Here is a 10,294-nt window from a genome sequence, read left to right on the forward strand (position 1 = left end):
CCTAACCAAAAAAAATATATATGTATATATCATTATTACTTTTACGATGACATATTTGCTTATAAGTACTTTGCCACATATGTTGTACATCTAGATTATATCTATATTTATATGAACACTACCAGTGGTATGTGTATAACGATGCTCATAAATATCTACATGTATTTAATGTATTTATCCTGTCCTGGGCAGAGAAACCAGCCGGGGCCGGTACCTGTGCCCAGGACAGGCGTGCGCTACAACAGCTTGTTCTGAATGTCCACGTTAAACAATCAGTCCAGTCCAATGTACTTAGAGTTTTTGTTATACACTTTGTTCTTATAGAATTTTATTTATTGGTCTTTGTATATATTTATTATCAACCATCTTGTCACGTGAAAAAATTAACGACGCCACTAGAGCAAATTGATTTTTTTATCTTATTATCGGCTATTGGACTCAAACATATGGTCATTCTGAAACTGTTTTTTGGTTTTTTAGGAAACCCGCTGTCGCCACATAGGCTACTCTTTTACGACAGGCAGCAAGGGATCTTTTATTTGCGCTTCCCACAGGCAGAATAGCATAAACCATGGCCTTTGTTGATCCAGTTATGGATCACTGGTCGGTGCAAGTGGTTTACACCTACCCATTGAGCCTTGCGGAATACTCACTCAGGGTTTGAAGTCGGTATCTGGATTAAAAATCCATGCCTCGACTGGGATCCGAACCCAGTACCTACCAGCCTGTAGACCGATGGCCTAACCACGACGCCACCGAGGCCGATTGTCACGTGAATGTTATAAACTGTATATTATGTATATATATTCCTCCCATGCCGTTGTGCAACGGCCCGCGTGTAATTAAAGTATTGGCTTCTCTTGTGACACAAGCACACAACAAACATTACGATTTCATCGGTTGCTATATGCAGTCAGCTATTCTCGTATGGAGGGGGACTAGTGGACATGGGCACACTGACCAATCTGATTAAAATTAGCTCTACTTGTCTACCAGTAGATCTAACAGCATTGCGTGGGAGTCCACTGGTTAATTACTATTACCTGTGGATTAATTATTATTACCAGTGGATTAATTACTATTACCAGTGGATTAATTACTATTACCTGTATTTAATTACTATTACCTGTGGATTAATTACTATTACCTGTATTTAATTACTATTACCTGTGGATTAATTACTATTACCAGTGGATTAATTACTATTACCTGTGGTTAATTACTATTACCAGTGGATCTAACAGCATTGCGTGGGAGCTCATGTCTAATTGATCTTTCATTCGACCATTCAAAACCTTACTTGCAAAATCATGCCAGTGATTTGAAAAGAATTTGAAAACATTCGGGATTATGCCGAGTGTGTACGAAATTATTCGAGTGAATTACGAAGTATGCCGGAAACTAATTTGAATATAGAATTTTATATAAAATTCGTTTCAAGGCGGAAAAAACCCGTGATGGTATAGCCATAAAATCTGTTTATACTAGTATACAATCCAGAGTTTATTACTGCACTACCCCCCCCCCCCCCCCCCCCCCCCGTTTTTGAATGTTGAAATAGATCAACAATTTCGCCTATTGCATAATTTTAGAATTTGTTCGCTCCCGAATAACGCCATAAAAGGCTAAGTGTAATTGGTCGATATTTAAATTGATATTTATTGATGAAATGTCACCTGGACATGGGAGTCCACGCAATGCTGTTAGATCTACTAGTAGATCAGTAGAGCTAATTTAAATAGATTGGACAGGGATCATCCATCATTCATAGTCAACGGGACTGATCGATGTTGCCATGTATACCGTCCAAACTTTAACATCGATTCCTTGACTCGCGCACAATATGTTTCTTCTACAGTACTATCCGTCCATTGTTTTTTAGGATCAATTAGGCCTACACAAAAGTATTTACCAGACCACAAAGTTATATTTAGAGCCATCTATGTACGGTAATTATAGATTAGGTATTGGTATCGGAAGCGAGGTGGGGGGGGGGGGGGGGGGGGGGGATCATAGCCCGAGTATTTTGACGGTAAGAGAGCTAGACGGACATTTGGACAGTTGTCTAAGTAAAGAATGATTTCAGTTATTGAAAAAACGGCTCTAACAGTGAAAAATATGCCATAGTGTTTAAAAACTAGGGTTTGTCGCTTTAGCATAATATATAACCTCCTTCCACTACCAGTTATTGACATTTGCTGATGAATATGTTGAAATAATAAAAGTTATGTACAGGACTCAGACTGAAGTAATGAAAATCTAAACAACAAAACAGTTACAATGCATTCAAAATCGTATTTCTGCACAAGACAGAGTTTAAAAGATGTTTTGTTTTATAAAGTCGTGAGGGCTTCTTTCAGTCACTGGCAGGTACTTCATTGTCATACTCAGTGGATAGTAGGCAGTTGTGATAGCATAAACTCATAAATAAGAGTCAAAATGGTGATGGTGTCAGGTGTTCGCGAATGATTAGCATATCGTGCCTCATCTATGGACTTCTTAGGGTGTCAAACAGTGCCTTACGACTGGTACATCCAAAATCAAAGGCCGTTGCGCGTATTCTTCTGACATATAAAAGAACCCTTGCTGCTTTGTTGGTAGAAGTAGCATGTCTAGCGGCAGCAGGCTCTCTCTCTCTCTCTCTCTCTCTCTCTCTCTCTCTCTCTCTCTCTCTCGCCCTCTCTCTCTCGCTTGCTCTCTCTCTCTTGCTCTCTCTCTCTCTCTTGCTCTTTCTCTCCCTCTTGCCCTCTCTCTCTTACCCTCTCTCTCTCTCGCCCTCTCTCTCTCTCTCGCTTGCTCTCTCTCTTGCTCTCTCTCTCCCTCTTGCCCTCTCTCTCTCTTGCCCTCTCTCTTGCCCTCCCCCCTCTCTCTCTCCTTCTTGCTCTCTCTCTCTCTCTCTCTCTCTCTCTCTCTCTCTCTCTCTCTCTCTCTCTCTCTCTCTCTCTCTCTCTCTCGCCATCACCATTTTGACACTTAATATTCTGTTAAGACACAAAATAGCTCTAATATAAATGTGCCGAGGTTTCGTTAAGCAGTCAGTTCCCTTCCGTCTCAACTCATCTTCGTGCTTATATCCAATTAAGGTTCAAGCACGCTGTCCTGGGTACACACATCAGCTATCTGGGCGGTCTGTCCATGACAGTAGGTTAGTTGTTAGTGGTTAGTGTGAGCGAGGAGGGTGTACTGGTCTTACGCCTACTCCATTGAGTCGTTAAAACTCGCTCTGGGTGGGAGCCGGTACCGGGCTGCGAACCATGTACCTACCAGCCTTATTCCAGGGCTCGAAATGCAGTGTTAGTACATGCACCGGTGCATGCTGCTTTTTGCGTGTGCATGTAACTTTTAAAACTGGGTGCACGCGGTGCATGCTAATATTTTTCAAGTACTGTGTATTGCGTATACTAGTATCCTCTTGTCTACCAGATTCAGACTCAAGTTGTTGAATTTTGCGTATGCATTTCGTAATCTGTTCGCCACATAAAAACGATAACTTTTATCTTATGGGCGCATCCATTTTGTATCCCATAATCCTACTTACAACAATGGCGCCCTTTCGGTCATTTCCGTGAAATATATTTGGGAAAATTGCCGGCAATATCTCGGTTATATCCGTGAACGGTATTAGGGAAGGTGGTCGAGACCGACTTTGGGCTATCCTTGCGCATAACAGTTATTGTCGTCACTGACAAATTGAACTCCGCCAGATCTGTGATCAATACAAAGTACCGTAACTGCCTTGAACATTTTCGACCTCAGATATGGGCACTTGATCAAATGATTGCGAACGTGCAGGTGCGTTACTCGCGTAGTTGACTCGAAGTCAGCCAGTGATTATTTCAATCGCAACTTTTCGTCGAATTCCGTAGGCTAATTTATATTATACCAACAGATCTTATCGAGTTCAAAAGTTGATAACTTGCTTAATACAAAACACAAATATTCGTACGTTTTTGTAATAGGTCAAGAATCAGTAATAAACGCAGTTGTATAATGTTCCGGTACTGTTAATAAATAAATATAGGTATTGCCGAATAATTCCGATTTACCTTATTTTTGGTGCATGCAGAATTTTAATGGTGCATGTAGATTTTTTTTTTCATTTCTAGCCCTGTATTCCCAATGGCTAAGCCACGATGCCACAGGGTCGCTGTCCATTCAAGGGATATAATTCTGTATTATTGAATGTATACTCGGTTATCTCCCTCTATTACATACGGTGGGTCGTATGCTACTGATTAAAGGAGATCGGACACCAAATCATATATACGGCGTAATGAATTGTTTGCCGTCATAAACCACAACACGCAACTACCGCGCTCCCCTTAGTGACTAAGTTAAGCGTGCCAGTCTTGGTTGGGGTTTTTTTTCGCCGATCTCCGATGTTAGAGACTTTGTCCCAAATCCTGGAATTTAGACGAAAATTTTGATGAATCAACTGCCGACGAAGACGCCACACGATCATAGACTAGCATACAAGCATTTTTTTAAACATAATTTTTTATGACATTTTTAATGTAAACTGAAGCAAATGGAACTAATTAGAAGAAAAGCACACAAAATGTAATAATATTTCATCATAAATCTTGTTCAGCATAGATGTAAATATGACACGTCAGTGGATATTCCAGAGGCCGATTTCGCACATTTGCAAAAAGCGTCCCCTCCTCACCAAAGCAAGATATAATAATTTAACAAAAAACTTTGTTCTCTTAACTAGTTAGCCTCAAAGTTTAATGTGTTTGGTTAAACCGTGTATTTTTAATTATTAAGAAAATCTGTTACCAGTCTGCCGAAACTGTCCACAGCCGGGTACAGAAACACAGAAATGTTGGAAAATATACTGTTGCCACATACTGACAATCACTTTACAACTAATATGTCTTATCGACAATATTATTATGTAGTTTTTGCATTTATTAATATAAAATACAACAGGCCCATAGGAACTGGGGAGGGGCGGGCCTAGGGGCTTGTTCTCCATCACACACTCTAGGAAGAAAATGTATGTTTTAAATTTTCACTACTTTGCATAAATAAAGACGATATAGAGATAAAAAAAATCTAGTTTGTATCCCTCACTAGAGACTTATCCCCCCCCCCCCCCCCTTCCTTTCATCTTTATGATTTTGTAATCATGACTTCAAACCAACTGTTTCCGGTAGTTTGCTCCACATACTGACATAAAACACATTTGTTATATATTGGAATAAAATAAAAATAATTACAATATATCCAGTGTTATTTTCTTTAATCATTCATGGAGGAAGACCCCTGCGCGTGCTGTAACCTCACCGTGGTGCAGGGGTGTAACATTTTCTTTGAGAATGGCCAATACAGCACAAAATTGAAGTTTTGAGTAAAATTCAGTATCTATATGTGATATTTGTGTTTTTGCACAGTTCTTTACACTGTTTTTGTTTAAATCTGGAATTTTTATATTGATGTTGATCATCACTTTATTTATTTGCATTACCATAGTTTGACACCCAATAGCCGATGTATTTTTCGTGCTGGGGTGTCGTTAAACATTCATTCATTCATTCATGGAGGAAGAAGGAAGTCCTGATGAAAATATATCAGGTCAAATATATTACAGGTAAAACAAAATAATATATGATGCTTATTCCATGTGGTAACTATTGTTAATTTTGCTTTAAATTGCTAGATGCCAAAAGTGATTAATTATATTATTTTATGGTAACAGTCGAAAATTAGACGACCAATTGTTTCAACCTCTACCAAAGGTACCAGGTTTTCTGCCAGAAAATAATTTGAGGGTACGTAATAAAACAGGCCCGTAGGAACTGGGGTGGGGGGTGGGTGGGTGGGATGGGTGCCCCCCACTTGTGAGCTTTTCTTTATCACATTAATTTTTGCCATTGTAACCAAAATCTGATGTAGAGTTTATACCCAGTCTGTCAGTCCCCCCCCCCCCCCCCCCCCAAGTTGTTCCTACGGGCCTATAAAAACTAAATATATTCAAAGGAGTATATTGGGTGGTTATAGGTTTGAAATGTTTTTTTTATTGAACATTTTATTTCATGCACTTTTATAAATTTTAAACAGCAATTATGTTACTATAATCAATAGAAAAAATCAAACATTATATATATATATATATATATATATATATATATATATATATATATATATATATACATTAATTTCTGAGATTTTTTTAGTACATACATATGGGTTTACCCTCCGCACCCTCTGGCAGAAACCCAGGGTAGGTATTAAAATAATTATTTGGTGTAGAGTATTTTTAATATGACATACAGAAAGCATTGAAAAGTACAATTTTATTATGCTTTAATAATCGACATTAGCTTTAAAATTATTTAACCATCATTCCTTCTGGCCAGAGTACATATGTTGTTCCTGCCACAAGTGTTAGCATTTTAATTTTAATGAAAATATACTGAACTGACGATAAACATTGTTAACTAACGTAATAATTCACGTTTTGAAGGTGTTTTATTATGAGTTTAACAAACCAACTAGATCAAGAGACGTTAGTATGGAGTCGTTATGGGCTGTCGGTGAAAATTAATTTGGTAATTATAGGTAAATAAATGTGAAGTTTAAATATTCGTATGTGAACAAATTGCAATACCTTTATTTAATGTATATCTTAAGTACATACTTGTTTTAATTTTCACATTGTAAATGTACCATAACCTGCTGTATTTAGTTGGTGTAAAGCCCATTCGACGACAATAATGCGTCCATGTTTTAAAACAACTTTCGGGGTTTTTTGGAAATCGAAACCGTTTCTTGGGATGCATTGCTGTTACTGTTGCAGTTAAACACTGCGCAGTTAACCATCATATAATTACGTCGACAGTATATAATAACACTAATTATCTTGTAAATTAAATTTTCGATAAACCTGGAGACAAAAAAACAAAAGACGACTATAAGGCAAAACCAAAGAATCAACACGTGTACCGGTATTACTTGGTAACTCTCACCGATGACGTTTTGTCTCGCTTTCGTTGAGATCTATTCATAATCCCGCCCACTTCTGTTTTTACCCAAAACCTAAGACGCGCAGCAATCTAATTAAAATTAGCTCCACTATTACATGTGGCTCTAACACCAGCCAATTGGAGCTCATGTTCATCAAACAAAACCTTACTTGCAGAATCCTGCCAGTGATTTAAAACTAACAACATTGCGTAGTCCCCAATGTCCAGGTAACATTTCATCTGTAAATAATAATTTAAATATTGACCAATCACACTTCGCCTTTTATAACGTTATTTGGGAGCATACAAATTCTAAAAATATCGGGCGAGTCTATTTTAGTGGCCGCAGTACAGCGAACCATACCAATGCGTACGGGGTGGGTTATCAGTCTTCAATTTTACATTAAAAATTATTTATTTATTTATAAAATTAAAAAAAACTAAATCAGTCTTCAGTTTTACATTACAAATTATTTATTTTATAAAATAAAACATGTTTTAAGGCATTCGTAATTCACACGAAACATGTCGTATACCCTCAGGATAATTTGGAATGTTTTCAAATTATTTTTAAATCACTGGCAGGATTCTGCAAGTAAGGTTTTGATTGGTGGACATGAGCTCCAACTGGCTATCTTTAGATCCACATGTAAAAGTGGAGCTAATTTTAATTAGATTGGGGGAAAGTAGGAATGTTTTCCAAAAACGTAGGGATTTTTCTGATAAACTTAGGCTACCACTTGTCTTCTTATTACGATGTTACTCACTGATAGAATCTTCTGGCTAGAGACATCTTGAAGAGAACTTGAGACCAAATGTGATCAGTGCCACAGGGTGCGCATTTTATGGTCGCCCAGTTGCCCCAGGCGAGTGAAAACGATGTCGGGCAATACAAAACCGTATCACGAGTCGCCCGTCTGCCGACCGAAATTCCGCGCATTCGTTACAGCGTATTATTTAAGAATTGAACGTTATATTTTTGATGGGGGTGGGGGCTGCAGCTATGCTCTCCAGAGGCGGGACGTAGCACAGCCCCAACCAACGTGGGTGGCCTTCCATATAAAATTCTGGCTACGCCAATGCCTATGTACCCCCACCTCCGAGTTAAACGGTCCTGGTGGGGCGAGACGTAGCCCAATGGTAAAGCGCTCGCTTGATGTACGGTCGGTCTGGGATCGATCCCCGTCGGTGGACCCATTGGGCTATTTCTCGCTCCAGCCAGTGCACCATGACTGGTACACGTATATCAAAGGCCGTGCTATCGTGTTTGTGGGATGGTGCATATAAAAGATCCCTTGCTGCTAATCGAAAAAGAGTAGCCCATGAAGTGGCGACAGAGAGTTTCCTCTCTCAATATCAGTGTGGTCCTTAACCATATATGTCTGACGCCATATCACCATAAATAAAATGTGTCGCGTGCGTCGTTAAATAAAACATTTCCTTTCCTTTCCATATATTTTTTATGTTCATGCTATGATAAACACCAAAACCGTTTTACACACTGTATGAATGGCGTGTCACATTCACGACATTTCAGTAGTTTATTTCAGGTCCGTATGAACGGTATCTCTGAGTATGTGTGTGTGTTGGGGGGTCAGTTTCTAGAAGGGGACAAGTTTTAAAAATATTTATATAAATAAACATCGGACGACTTGCATTAAGGCGGAAATATTTCGTGTTTTCGTTAGTTACCTACGACTTAGTGGTCTGAATGCCCGTCTAGCCCTCGAACCACAGAGCACTCGGAGACCATAGTTAAAGTTTGTTTTGTTTAACGACACCACTAGAGCACATTGATTTATTAATCATCGGCTATTGGATGTCAAACTTTTGGTAATTTCGAGTCTCAGAGGAAACCCGCTATATTTTTCCCCATCAGTAGCAAGGGATATTTTATATGCACCATCCCATACGGAACAGCACATGCCACGGCCTTTGATACACCAGTCGTGCTGCACTTGCTGGAACGAGAAATAACTCAATGGGGCCCACCGACGAGGATCGATCTCAAACCGACCGCGCATCAAGCGAACGCTTTACCACTGGGTTACGTCTTGCCCCATCAGAACCGTTCAATTCGGAGGTAGGGTTACATAGGCATAGCCAGAATTTTATATTGAAGGCCACCCACGCTGGTCGTGGCATCTAGATTTTACCAGTGTTCTGTCCCGTCTGTCGGATACCATAGCTGCAGTCCCCTCTCCCGGTTGGACTAATAATAACATCAGGCAAACTTAATTTTTGCTCGATTTGTACAGCATTTAATTCAAGCATTACATGATGTAGCTATTGGAATGAAGTTATGTTTTATTTAATGACGCACTCAACACATTTTATTTACGGTTATATGGCGTCAGACATATGGTTAAGGACCACACAGATATTGAGAGAAGAAACCCGCTGTTGCCACTTCATGGGCTATTCTTTTCGATTAGCAGTAAGGGATTTTTTATATCCACCATGCCAAGGATTACACATACCACGGCCTTTGATATACCTGTCGTGGTGCATTGGCTAAAGCAAGAAATAGCCCAATGGGCCCACCGACTGAGATCGATCCCAGACCGACCGCGCACCAAGCGAACACTTTACCACTGGGCTACGTCCCTCTCCCATTTTAAGGAAAACAACATTTTTCTATTAGTAGCAAGGGATCTTTCATATGCACTATCCCACATACAGGATAGTACATACCACGGCCTTTGATATACCTGTCGTGGTGCACTGGCTGGAACAAAGAAATAGCTTTACTTGTAACAAATACAAAAACACAAGACACCACCATTCTTTCTATAAAAATTTATTGCAACAAACAGAGCAAAGATTTTTGCGCCTAAGTTGACCATGAATTGTCTCCCCTACTCGAGATCTCTAGCAAAACAATGCGGATGACAGATGTGGGAATGAGAAACGTGTGGATGGAACATGGCGGATGAACGAAATCTCGAGTTGGGGGGAGGGGGGGGGGGGGGATGTAAAAGCACTAACTATATTAATATACACCTTATGGTTCTCGTCTAGACTGTCGTAGCAATTTCCCAGCAAATATTGTGAACATTTCTACCATGATAACTTGTTTGGGGGTGGTGTTTTTTTTTTTTTTTAAATAAACAATATTCCTTTAAATTCAAAACGGGGAAAATGACGGTACACGCACAAATAGCAATGTGTTACTGCAGAGTGGTTAAAACTTATTAATGGCCAAAATGGGGGGGGGTTGGTTTGATACATAAACAAATTGCAAGGTTTCTGTAGTAGTTTATAAAACTTATTAATGGAAAAAATTGGGGTGGAACTTCAAAGTAAAGTAAAAACATATTTAT

The sequence above is a fragment of the Gigantopelta aegis genome, chromosome 5 (assembly GCF_016097555.1).
Source record: "Gigantopelta aegis isolate Gae_Host chromosome 5, Gae_host_genome, whole genome shotgun sequence".
NCBI lineage: Eukaryota > Metazoa > Mollusca > Gastropoda > Neomphalida > Peltospiridae > Gigantopelta > Gigantopelta aegis.